At 38.6% G+C, this 14,351-nt stretch overlaps 1 pseudogene; it reads left to right on the forward strand.

Annotated features, from left to right (window-relative positions):
* Nucleotides 1-1,058: 1,058 nt before the first annotated feature.
* LOC137952558 (xanthotoxin 5-hydroxylase CYP82C4-like) lies at nucleotides 1,059-9,066 on the forward strand (annotated as a pseudogene).
* Nucleotides 9,067-14,351: the final 5,285 nt, after the last annotated feature.

The following is a 14,351-nucleotide window of genomic DNA, read 5'->3' on the forward strand; positions in this document are numbered from 1 at the left end:
TTTTTTACAGGGATGAAGTTCCTTCGTCATGGACTTCCAACCACAAAAATTTTGATATTTTTTACGGGATGAAGTTCCTCTGTCATGGACTCCCAAACACAAATAAATTTGATATTTTTGACGGGGATGAAGTTCGTCCGTCATGGATTCCCAACCAGAAATAAATTTGATATTTTTGACGGGGATGAAGTTCCTCCATCATGGACTCCCAACAAAAAAAAACTTTGATATTTTTTACGGGGTTGACAATAAATAATGGTATGATGCTACCATTTCTTCAATGATAATGTTTCATCAATAGAGACACAATAGCAGCAGCTGATAATGGGCTTGGTTTGGGCCCATTTAACACAACCCAAAATAATCCTAATAAAATGACCCATGAAATAATCCAAAACACATATCTAGACCAAATAATATGTTGACCAAGGAATAATCTATTAATTCTTCAATAATAATCTAGCTAGAGATAAAAAAATTAACAGAGTCCAAAATCTTGAGCATGCATATCGAGGCAAAAAATAAGTGGCCCGAATCAGGTTGACTCGGTCTGGCTAGTGCAGAAACAGTACCTCGGGTCGGCAGGGAACTCGGTCTGCATGGTTTGCTGGCTCGCTAGTTGACTCGGGCGAGTCCGGATTGCGCCAGAACAGAGCGCTTTGCGAAAGTAGGCGCTAAAATAATAATTCTTTAACTTAGGTCAAGCTTTGATCGGGAAACAGAGGTTTCTTCCCCGTGCGAAGAGAAGGAAACCAGAGAGATCGGGAAGAAACTTTCCAAACCGAAGCCCAAAGGAGTTTCCGAAAAACAACAGTAAATCTTCCCCGACCCTTTTTGGCCTTTCCGACGTCGACGACCGCCGGCAGTTCTCTCTTCCCTCCCCCGGCGGTCTCTGCCTCATCGCCCGTAAGTTTTAAAAAACCAGCCAACGTCGTCGAGTTCTCTGCCGTCGGAAAAACTCTGGAGACAAGGAGAACGACGCTTTCACTTTTGATGATGAAGGTAGCGGTGGTGGGTCGTCTTCCTCGTGCGGCTCGGGCAGACAACGACGGCAAAAAATGCAGCAGCAATGGCAGCAGAACGTCTTCTCCGGCGACGCTGGGTCGTCTTCCTCGTGCGGCTCAGGCAGAGAAGAATTTTTCGTAAGTTGTCGTCGTCTTCGGCCTCCAAAAAAATCAGCAGCAGCAGCAGCAGCCCAAGTCGTACCAGGCCGTCACCCTAGGTGGCTCCATGCTGGTGCTGTCGGGGCCCACGCTGGCAGGGACTGTGGTCGGAGTCACGCTGGTGACGCCGCTGCTGGTGATATTCAGCGCGATGCTGGTACCGGCTGCCATCGCGGTTTGCCTCATCGGCGCGAGGTTTCTTTCGTTGGGGGGATGCGCTCTCGGTGTTGTCGTGGATTGTCGTGGATATACAAGTACGTGACCGGGAAGCATCCGATAGGGGCGGACTAGTTGGACCAGGTGCGGATGACTTTGGAAAGCAAGGCAAAGGAGATAAGGGAGCGAGCTGAGAAAAAAAATCATGGACCAGCTAGAGTGGGAAAAAAAACAACTAACAAAATCAAACCGAATTCCAGCAACTATGAAAAAAAAAAATGAACCCTGAAAAAGAAACCATAGTCAAAGTCCTGAAAATTAAAGATCTGATAGCATGTTGATTTTCAGGACTCCATGAATTTTGTTCATAGAGAAAAAGGGAAAGAAACTTATTGGGAGAAAACTAGAGGAAGAGGGGTTATGGAATTGATTTTTCCTTACCCTCCCCCTGAAGTTTTATTTATAGATTTATGAAACTACAATATTATAATAATACCCCTAAACTTAGGATTTAGGGTTTTAACCTTGGAACTTTAACATAATTACATCAATACCATCTCTATGAGATGACCCTTTATTTACTATCCTGCCATCAATGTATGTGGGCCTATGGGCCTTCTCTTTGATCTATGGGCCTTGAGCCCGTCTTCTATATCTCTTGGATTTATGGGTCTTCCTTGGTCTTATGGGCTTGGGCCCATATTCTTATACACTTTGATATGTGGGTCTTCCTTGGTTGTGTGGGCATGGGCCCTGTCTTCCAACATTATTAATTCAAAATTGATTCTAGTGCCAAGAACTAGCCTTCATATCAACTCCTCTTTACCGGTTCTATCGACCAAATTGGCAGATGTTTTCCAAGAGACTCTAATATCTATTTACCCCTTCTGAAACTCTTTGCCCTTGAGTGTGATGGAGGATTCTCATTAGTTCATTCACTGAGGGCTTTTATATTTTATATTTTTTTATTTTCATTTAAAATTCTTTTGATCTAACTTCATAGATGATTTTATTGTCATTCAATAAGCGTTAATGGCTTAAACAGATTATATAGAAGTTTAGAGAGAAGAAGAAAATAATTTTCACTGTTGTTTTTCATTGAAGAGGTATGAAGGTATTTATAGTTTTACAGAAAGTGTCGTAGCGTGGCAGTATGAAGTTTACAATTCCTTTTTAATTTCAGCTACGAAGTACAATTTGAGTTTAATTTACCCTTTATATCTATCATGCCCCTGCAGATGGAGCTCCGAGAAGAGTCTCCAACCTTGGTCTTCAAGGGGAAGAAGTGTGTTTGCAGAAACGGTTTGGTGAGAGCATCAACCAACTAACTGATCAGCAGAGGAGACATGAGTAACCCAAAGAATGCCACTTTGAACTTGTTCACAAATGAAGTGATAATCCAAAGCAACATGTTTCATGGGAGAGTGAAATACTAAATTGGAGCACAGATTTATAGCACCAACATTATCACAATAAAGCACCAATTGTTGTGGAAGAAAAACATCAAGATCAGTGAGAAATATAACATCTCTAAGGCAGTGGTTGCAACAGAGCAATATTTCGCCTCAATAGAGGAGCGAGTCACAATTCGTTGCTTCTTAGAACTCCAAGAGATAGGATTGCGACCTAGGTAAACAAGATAGGCATATGTGGAAGCAAAATCATCCTCTTTTTTTCCCTAGTCAGCATTAGAGAATGCATGGAGAGACAAAGAAGATTGCCAATGTAGGACAATACCATGATCTAGAGTCCCACAAAGATAGTGCAACAATTGCCTGATAGTTTCCCCAATGGTCAGTAGTAAGACAACGTATAAACCGAGACAACTTATTTACCGCAGAGGCAATGTCAGGACGAGTAAAACCAGATATACTTTGTAAAGTGATCGACAAAAATAGCATAATATTTGAAATCATCAATAGAAGAAATAGGAGAGGTTCATACATACGAGAAAATAGTATCAAGAGGGGAAGAAGAGACAAGAGAGGAGAGGGAGAATGATAATTTGTGACTCTTATTGCATTGACAAGAATTACAATTGAAATTAAAATTCAAATGATGCGATATATCTAACTGAAAGGTAGAAACAATGTGTCATAAAATTGGAGATGAGGGATGACTTCAGCAATGATGTCACGCAGATGAAGTAGTCTTGACATTGGAAAAAGGCTATTAATGATGAAGACGGAGCTGAGGACGACGGCCACTCGTACACACCATTTTTAATTCGAGCCTGCAAAAGTGTTGCCTCCTTGCGAAGATCCTTCACAAGAACATTAGTAAGTGAAAATTCAAAGGAGGTATGATTAAATTGTCAAGACTGAGATAGAAATAAGATTCTTTTGCATGGTAGAAACACAAAGAATATTATTTAAGAAAAATATACGAGAGGGAATAGAGAGAGATTTGGAATTGGTATGAGTAATAGGGAGACCCGTGCTATCACCAATTACAATATCGTCAGTGCTGTCATGAGTAATATGAACAGAAAGATTGCTCAAGTCAATGGTAACATAGTGCGATGCTCTACTATCCATAAGCTAAGGAGAACCAGTAAGAGAGTTAGCGTTTGCAAGATGTGCTAGTGGTTGTCATGATGCCGAAAGGTAAGGTTGCCAATGAGGAGGTTGGCTAGGAGCCTGGGGTATAGGCAAGAGTGATTGCATATGACGAAAGACAGGACAATGTGGAACAGTGTGTCCTTTTTCGTAAAACCACTGGCAACAGTTGAGGTAGGGTCAAGGCTAAGATCGACCATCCAAAGTGGGTTGTAGGAGGACACCCCCAGGTTGTCATTTATTACGATTACCTGACTTACCAGAATTGTAGCAAGAGTTGGCGGGATTTGTAGACGCTGGAAGTGGAGAGGAGTGAGCTTGATGGACACATAGCGATAGATCCTTATTGATGAGTTTTTTATGTAGTTCATCAAAAGAAGTTGGCGTGTCACGACCATTGATAATACCAACAAGTGGTTTGGTTTGTAATCATCGTCGAGTCCATCCAATTTTTTCTCTATGAGATCATCTTCATCCATAAGTTTTCCTATGCCCACAAGTTCATCGACATGTGTTTGAATAAACTGCATATACTCAAAAATTGTTTGATATCCCTTAGTGACATGCTTGAGTTGTTCCTTGATCTGTTTGATGTGACCGCTCGAAGGCCAGACATAAGTATAGGCCAGAGTATTCAAGGAGGAATGAAAGACGACATGATAGAGCCAATAAGAACACTAAAAATTAGGTTATCCTGACAAAGTCATGTATGGTATTTGGGATTGGGAGCCGCAAGACTATTGGTTTTCTTTGTGGCTAAGGGTGTATGATGAGCGTCATCAACGAACTTGTAGAGATCATAACCAGTAAGAATGATTTCCATCTAAAGCTTCCAACAAAGATAATTGGTGGATTTGAGTTTGACAGAATTGTGAATGTTGATCACCATAAGAGGTGTGGTTGGGTCATGAACATTAGGAATGGTGGTTTGAGTCTCTTTAGGTGTGGGATGGATGGCCTTCAGTGACAGTGGAGAAAACGCACGGTGGCTGCAGGCGACGACAGTCGGCAATGATCTGGAACTGAGAGACAGTGAGCAGGCAATCGTGAGCTGTGAGACTTCTTTTTTTTAGGAAGAAAGAATAATTTTCATTGTTGTATTTCATTGATGAGGTATGAAGGTATTTATAGTTTTAGATAAGCGCCTAGTGGGTTGAAGTTTACAATTCCTATTTTAACTCCTGGATAGGCACAATTTGAGTTTAACTTATCCTTTATCGCAATCAAATTAAACACATCAAACAGCAGTTCCTTCGCACCATTAAAAAAGTTTCCAAGAACCTTCCTATGTCATCTTTAATTTAATTGAAAGCCCCGTCTCATGGATTTCGAAGGATTTGGGTGAATGATATGGTGGTGTATCCCTAATATGTATTTGGGACGATGAGGGGTCAATGCTCAAATTCATTGAACTCGAGCAAAGACGAGTAGAACTTGGAAAGCTTCATTATGTTTCTCTTCCTCCCTTTTCTTTGTTTTGTTTGTGACAAATGACAATAGATGCCTCTGTTTTTCTTCTCTGAGAATAGTAATTCTTCTCCAAATAAGGAGCTGATTGAAATCCATGAGTTTGAGCCTGAGGCATAAGATTCAAAATGTTTGGTTTTCTGGCCCACAATGCAGGATAGAGATGAAAGACGAAGAGTGTTGGAAGATAGGGCCCAAACCCACACGACCAAGGAAGGCTCACATATCCAAGTGTATTAGAAGATGGGCCCAAGCCCATAAGACCAAGGAAGACCTATGCATCTAAGAGATATAGAAGACGGGCTCAAGGTCCACAGATCAAGGAGAAGGCCCATAAGTCCACTTACATTGATGACAGGATGGTAAAAAAAGGTCATTTCATAGAGATGACATTAATGTAATTAAGTTAAAGTTCCAGGGTTAAAACCCTAAACTCTAAGCCCTAAGTTCAGCGGTATTATTTTATTATAGTAATTTTATAAATCTATAAATAGAGCTTCAGGGGGAGGGTTAGAAATCATCAAGTTCATAACCCTTTTTCCTCTTGTTTTCTCCCAATGAGTTTCTCTTCCTTTTTCTCCATGAGCTAAATTCATGGAGTCCTAAAAATCAACAAGCTATCAAAGCTTTGATTTTCTGGACTCTGACAATAGTTTTTCATATCTCATTCTCTGTCGGTTTTTTTTTTTCATAGTTTCTACATAATAATTTTTTTTTTTTTTTCTGCTGTTATTCTCTCCGTGAGACCAAGCTCATAGCTAGTTCCTAAGTGGAGACTGCTCATTGGCTTCTGCCAAAGAGGTTTTTTGGGCTAAAGTTTTGTTTTATAGTCGGCAATATTATTGCCGACAAGCTCTTTGTTATTCCGCTGGGCAACATCCCAGACACTAGTAACTTCTTTCTACCACCAATGACAACCTTTGAGAACTCTCCTTCTCTCTTTGTTTCTCCTTCCACTCCAGTGACTTCATTAACATCATTTCCTCCCTTAAACTAAATCTTACAATCCAATTTGGCACAATAGCGATTTGTTATTTTTCTTTCTCATAACCCAAAATGTCATGTTGATGGATTCTTTCCTCTACACTTTATCATCCGTATGGACCAAAAATGTCTACGTTTCCTTGGGAGAGCAGTAGAAAAAATGGGTGATGAAGTTGATGGGGTTTGACTTTGAGATACAATACAAATCAGATTCGGATAAAAGGGGTAGCTGATGCATTATCTACCAAGGAAAAATCCATGAACATCTTAAGCCCTCCCATTTGTGTGTTTCTTTGGTATAAAAAAATTAAACAAGATATCCAAAAGGATTTCAGCAGAAGTTACTGATGGACAGCAGCAGTCACCCTCATTACAACATCGTCAAAGGATGTTTGATGTTCAAAAACTGCTTAGTGTTGTCTTTCTACGTTAACTTGCAATCCTTACCTCCTCAAGGATTTCCACTCCACCCCTTACACCAAGGGGACTGCTTTTACCACTCCTCGTCCCTAGCTAGGTTTGGGAAGATATCACTCTCGATTTTCTCGATGGTCTTCCCAAAGCCCAAGGGTTCGACACAATTCCAATGGTCGTTGAAAGACTGACTAAATAATCCCATTTCCTTCTCCTCAGCTATCCATACACCGCCAAAGCAAGCAAGTAGCTGACTTGTTCGTCCACAAAATCATCCGCTCACATGGATTCCCACCATCCATGGTTTTCGATAGAGACTGGATCTTCGTTAGCACTTTTTGGCCCTTTATGGAAACAGGCACTCCCCATCAGCTTAGCCTATCATCCACAGACAAACGGGCAAACAGAAGTAGTCAGGCAGCAACACCACTTATTACGGAGGCACCAACATGACACCATTCTGAGCTCTTTACAGAAGGGACCGGTCGTCCCTTTTTACAGTACTCTATTGGCACTCTCTGGTGGACAAGGTCAAGCAACAGCTCCAAGAGCGAGATGCCATTCTGTTCGAACTCGAGGACAACCTAGACAAAGCTCAACCCGCCGTTCAAGAAGGTGACTTCGTTGACTTCAAATTACAGCCCAATCAACTCCGGTCTTTGCTATGGACCCTTTAAAATTTTGACAAGGATTGGAGAGGTGGCATATCGGCTGTAGGATGACACCTATGAAGTGTTAGTCACATGGCAAAACTTTCCTGAATTTGAAGCTATATGGGAATCCCTATGGCACTATCATGTTCCAGTTTCCCTCGTTCCACCTTGAGGACAAGTTGCCGCTGAACGGGGAGGCGGAGGAATCCTATGGTACATGTGTAGTTTGCGCCACTGATGCTACATCACTGAACTTCCTTTTTTCTTTTCAATCGAGCACTGGTCACATTAGAACACCAGATGAAGCTTAGCTTTTCCAGTCTAGTACAGCCCTTGGCAAGAACAGTCAGACCATCATCAGATAAATTAGTTGATTCTAAACTGCTTCCTCCAAATCCACTGTTTCCAACTAATGAAGGAAACTTTGAAGAAGAGCACCAATTAACTACACCAGCCCAAGATTTTCCTCCGCAGAGAAAATTAATGAGTTCCCTCTAGATATTCAAGATATAATGCGAAAGTGATAATAGCTTTTAGACTTTTCCCTTAAACATTTTTCCAGTATCATAACCAGTTTAAGATTTTGCAGACGATGTATAGGCATCAATGTTCCTGAGATCGTATAAACGAACAAACAGTTTCTCTCACTAAGCTTATCTCTACTATCTAGAAACTGTTATTGTATCAGTTGTTTCTCTTATATGTTGAGTTGAGGAATGAGTGGTTTGACATAGGTGGTAAAATAGGTGCCATGAAGAAGACGTTTAAGGAGTTGGACTCCATATGTTCTATCTGGTTGAAAGAACATCAACGCCGGAGGCTCTCCGGTATGCATGGAACTGATCAAGATTTTTTCGATGTGAGTTGACGAATAAATTTCAAAATCATGAGTATGATGCAGACACGATTACAAAGGCTACGTGTTTGGTAAGATTGGCTTTCTCCCTTGTTAGGGCTTTTCTGATTACCCCCCTTTTTTTTTTAATTTATCATGGTTGCAGTCAATTCGTCTGCTGAAAATTAATGTTATTTTGGTTCATCCTGCAGTCACTGGTTTTAGGTGGGACTGATACCTCTTCCATAACCCTGACTTGGGCTCTTAGTCTGTTATTGAACAATCGTCATGCGTTGAAAAAAGCTCAAGAGGAGCTCGTCACCTTCGTTGGCAAAGACAGAAACGTGATCGAAGAAGATATCCAGGGCCTCCCTTACCTCCAAGCCATCATAAAAGAAACAATGCGCCTATACCCACCAGCTCCACTTTCAGTGCCGCATGAAGCCATCGAAGATTGTTCTATTGGTGGATTCAGAGTTCCTGCCGGAACCCGTGTTCTAATGAATCTGTGGAAAATACAGAGAGACCCACGTCTCTGGACTGAACCCAACAATTTCCTGCCAGAGAGATTTCTCACGTCAAATTCAGATATTGATCTAAGAGGACAACATTTTGAACTCATTCCTTTCGGGTCAGGTCGACGAGTGTGCCCAGGGATGTCTTTCGCACTCAAGGTTGTCCACTTGACTCTCGCTCGTCTCCTTCATTCATTTGATGTGGCGACACCGTTTGGTGAATTGGTGGACATGACCGAGACCCCAGGACTCTCAATACCTAAAGCCACTCCTCTTGAAGTTCTTCTAAGCCCACGTCTCCCAAGCAATCTTTATCTCTAGTTATTGAGTATCATGAAACTGTATAAGGTTCATTAGAAACTCTACTCAATCATCTATGTTTCAAGAGCGGCTGGAAGTTTCGAAAGCTATATATGTTTTATCATGCAATATAGGACTTATTTTGTTAAGTTTGAGTTAATTAGAGAGATATAAGGAGATTAAAGTTTATTAGTCATTTTGGTCATAGGTATTTTATTTCCTTTATCAACGATTTTAATAGGTGTACTTGAATTGACCTTCTTAAGAAGAAATCTGAGGCTTTTGATGTATTCACACTTTTCTTTAATGAAATATAATCAGTTTGCTGCTTTATTTCATATCTTGCGTACTGGTAATGGGTCGGGGTTTTTGAGTCATAAATTCCAAGTCTTTTGTCAAGAACATGGAATTATTCAACAGACATCGTATATACCCCTCAACAAAATGACATAGTTGAACGTAAGAATTGCCATTTACTGGAGGTAGCTAGGACAATGATGATACATAAGCATGTGCCCAAGCCTTATTAGGGTGATGTTATTCTTACAACCTATTTCTTGGTTAATAGAATGTCTTCGTCTATGTTAGAAGAAAAAATTCATATACAAATTCTTTGGCCGTATGGGCCATTATTTTCTATTTCTCCCCACATGTTTGGATGTGTTTGGTTTACTCATGTATTTGGGTCTTCCAAGGATAATTGTCCCTCCGAGCAGTTAAGTGCGTATTTTTGGGGTTCTCTCATACACAGAAGGGGTACAAATATTTTTGCCCATCCACTAGAAAAATATTTGTATCTACTGATGTTACTCTCTTTGAGGATACACTATTTTTTTCATTTGTGTGTCTTTACCTTCTCATCTTGTTGTCTCACTTGAACTAGCACCAGTACTAGTTGATGAGCCCGTTGAACCGTCACAAGTTGTCACTATTGGGAAACTATTATAGGTATATAAACATCGGAAGAAGTATCACCACCGATTCTTTCATCAGACCATGACTCTACTTCGTCTCAAGATCCTGGAGGTAAGATCTACATCTTTCTAATGGATTCAGGAAGGGTGTCAGGAAAGGTAAAGGTATGTAGTATTCGTTATCTCAGTATGTATCTTTTTGCTCCTTATCTGACTCCTATAAAAGATTTGTTGTGTCCATTTCTACATGCAATATCCCTTCTTGTTTGCATCTTGGTGACAACTATACTCTAAAATGGCGGGTTGTTATTAATAAATCTTATTTTGGGTGGTTATTATTTAAATATTATAGAATAATAAGTAAGCATCATATTAAAGCAAGATAGAGTAAAACAAGGGACTGGACGTGACGAATTTCAGAGATTCGAATCAGTTTTCCATTTTGAGTCATAAAACCTTGTAAAAATACTTTAATTCTGAATTTGAAAATTTATTTTAAGTTTAGTAAAAATATTCCAAGAAAACTATTTATTATATTTTTATTTAAACTTAATGTAAACTAATTAACTTTATGTGTGAAATTTTTGTTATCATAGAAGAGTTTCAGTCAAAAGGTGTTTTAGTTATGTTAGTATTCTATTTATATTTAGTTATTTAATTATGTTAGGACTTATTTTTAAGTGTTAGACTTGGGTGTATTTGGGACAAGAGTAGTTTAATTGTAATTGGACTCTACTACTAGCCTCTATTATAAATAGGGGCTCATGTACTCAAATTACAATAAGTTAGTGAAATTTTTTTTTCCAAAAATTCAACAATTTTCAGTATTATGTTCCATCTCAAAACTTTCTTATTGGGTTTTTTTTAAGTTTCCTTAATCATCATGTTCATAGAGGAATTATTTATTACCTCCCTCTTGAGTAAAACTTGTTCACTTTTTATCCATCTATTGATCTAAAAGCGCCTCCTTCTTATTTGGAAGTATGAAGAGTTGTATTATGCGCCTCCTTCCTTTTGAAGTATGAGAGTTGCTTTCTTTTTATTCATACCCTTAATTCTTCAGAATACTTCTTCAAATTTGTTTTTGTTAAAATCATTTCAGAGCAACGCCAATAGACCCACTACCTAAAAAGCATAGGAGAATGCCCAACATCCAGCTTTAGTCAAGTCTCTTTATTCTTTACCCAAGAGGTATTTTTTGGTGGAGCTACTCTTAGAAAGTGTGCAGTCTCTTTGTTGTGCCCTAAAGTTGGGTTATTTTTCTACCATTGAACTGGAGCGGAGTGTGTTTCAGACTATGACCGTTTTGACTGGTGTATGGAGCATTGCTTTAAGGCTAGGAGTGATTTTTCTTTTTTCACCATTATGTTGTGCAAGTTGAGTCACTTGGTAAATAACAAAGAGATCCCTAGCTTGAGGGGGAGAAATAGAAGAAGAAGTACAAGAAAGAGGTAACCAACAATGAAGCATTCCACGTGTAGTTGTAATCAAATTTTGTATGGCTAGAATATCTAAGGGGGAGACAAGATAAGAAAAATATGAAGATTACAAACAAGATTTGAATAAGAAGAAGATGAATCAAATCAAAGAAATCAAGATTTATTTTTCTAGAACACAAGTTTCTTGACCAAGATTATTTTCTAAGTAAAGTTACAAACACTAGCTTCAGGGAAAGTGTTAAAAGACACTCATGTATGTAGGGGTGGCATGGCTAGTAAATAAGGAGAACTTTCGTAGAGATGACATAGAATTGTAATTATGCAAACTGGTGTATGTCCTCTTATGTGTTTTTTTCCTTTTGAAGTATGTAGCCCTAAGGGCATTATAGTCATTGTAAACACTTTCACACAACTATAAATATAACTTCAAGGCTTGGGATAGAGCATTCAAGCCTCTTCCTCTTGCCTCAAATTCGTCGATACACCTCTCTCTCTTTTCCTCTTCCTTCTCTCCTCACTCCCAAGAGCTAGAATTCCATTCTTCTCTCCTTCCCTTGAGATCTATTGTGCTTATGTCTTGTCCCTAGAAATCAATACCTTTTTTGACAAAGTCCTCTTATGTGTTTTTTTCCTTTTGAAGTATGTACCCCTAAGGGCATTATAGTCATTGTAAATACTTTCACACAATTATAATATAACTTCAAGGCTTGGGATAGAGCATTCAAGCCTCTTCCTCTTGCCTCAAATTCGTCGATACACCTCTCTCCGTTTTCCTCTTCCTTCTCTCCTCACTCCCAAGAGCTAGAATTCCATTCTTCTCTCCTTCCCTTGAGATCTATTGTGCTTATGTCTTGTCCCTAGAAATCAATACCTTTTTTGACAAAGTTTGAAAATTTTTAATTAGAACGTTTTGTTTGCCTATTATAAACTCCAAATATTGGTGTCCTTAATCTCTCTTATTCATAAATTATCTCTTGAATATTTTCTTTGCAAATTGGTCAAGTTGTGTAAAAAATTAATTGCCTTATATGAGATGTCTATGTTTGGAAAGTTTACATTATTATGTTCCATCTCAAAGCTTTATTATTAATGATTTTTTAAAGTTTCCTCAATTATCATGTTCATAAAGGATTTTTTTACCTCCCTCCTGAGTCAAACTTGGTCACTTTTTATCCATCTATTGGTCTAAAAGTGCCCCCTACTTACTTGGAAGTATGAAGATTTGCGTTGTGCAACTCCTTTCTTTTGAGGTATGAGAGCTATTATCATTTTATTCACACCTTAATTCCTCAAAGTATTTTCTTCAATTTGTGTTTGATAAAATAACTTTAGACCAATGCCTATAGACCCACTACCTAAAAGTATAGGAGTGTGTCCAACATCCATCTTAAGTCAAACCTTTTATTTTTCACCCAAGAGATTTTTTGTGTTTGAGCTACCCTTAAAAAGTGAATAGTTTCTTTGTTGCGCCCTAAATTTGGGCTATTTTTTGCTATTGAAATTGACCAAAGTGTGTTTTGACTGGTGTATGGAGCTTTTTAGTACGGTTAGGGGTGATTTTTATTCTCTCACTATTATGTTGTGCAAGTTGGGTCGCTTGGTAAAGAACAAAGAGATCTTCAGCTTGAAGGAGAGAAGTACAAAAAATAGGTAACCAACAATGAAGAATTTCACGTTGTGGTAATCAAGTTTTATGTGACTAGAATATCAAAGTAAAGGGGAGAACAAGATCAGAACAAGATGAAGATTAAAAGCAAGATGTGAACAAGAGCTAGATGATTCAAAGCAAGGCAATCAAAATTTCTTTTTTAAGCACATGAGTTTCTTGACCAAGATTATTTTAAAGTGAAGCTACAAACACCTGCTTTTGGGGGAGTGTTAAAATACACTCACGTGTGTAAGAGTGGCATGTCTAGTAAATAAGGAGAACTTTCATAAAGATGACATAGAGTTATAATTATGCAAGTTAGTGTATGTCCTCTTATGTCTTTTCCTTTTGAAACATATAACCCTTAGGGCATTGTAGTCATTGTAAACACCTTTTCACAACTATAAATACAACCTTAATGCATGGGGTAGAGCATTCAAACCTCTTCCTCTTGGCTCAAATTTGTCCATACACCTCTCTCTTTTCCTCTTCTTTCTCTTCCTTGGTTTCTTCTCTCCTCTCTCCCAAGAGCTAGAGTTTCTCTCTTCTCTCCATCCCTTGAGATATCTTGGGTTTATGTGTTGCCCCTAGAAATCAACACAGTCCACATGGAATGATTAATCGTTCTTTATAGCACCTTTTGGCAAGGTTCTGATTGATCGATCAATGTTCAAATATTGATCAATTATGTTTTATATTTCTTGCCAATGCATATTTTGGTTGATTGATCATCTATGATCAATCAATCCTTTCTAGAATTGACTTCAAAGCATGAAGTATTTAATTCTTAAGATGGTTTAGCTAGTTATAAAATATTTTAATGCATAAGCTAAACATGATTCTGAAATATGCATGTCCTAAAGCTCCATTAAACTAGATGTGTTTAACAATCAGAGGTTGGTGGCTATCTACTTACATGTTGGAGTTCTTGAGATGATCTATATGACTTGAGTGTAGTCTTTAATTTTTTTCTCTTGTTATTTTCGTAAGTTCTTTAACAATAGTCTTCAAAGTTGTTTTGCTTCGGGTCTTGACTTGGTAACTTGATGGATCAACCTTTTTGTCTTGAGCTTGCCATAGACCGCATAATATTCGTGGTAGACGGAATGTGTCTAACACAAATAACATTGTTAGTAGAACACTCTCAAACTACCCATTTTGTTATCATCAAAATAATGGAGCTCAATATGATTCTACCATAGGTCTAACAAAAAGGAGATCTCTTTGTTGTTCCATGTATCAAACTATTGTTTGACTTATCTAATTATTGTCATTATATCAAAACTTTGCCACTCCTTAGTGTTG

The sequence above is a fragment of the Aristolochia californica genome, unplaced genomic scaffold (genome assembly GCF_029961685.1).
Source record: "Aristolochia californica isolate CCGP_79_NKW_82.1479 unplaced genomic scaffold, dmAriCali1.0.hap1 SCAF_16, whole genome shotgun sequence".
NCBI lineage: Eukaryota > Viridiplantae > Streptophyta > Magnoliopsida > Piperales > Aristolochiaceae > Aristolochia > Aristolochia californica.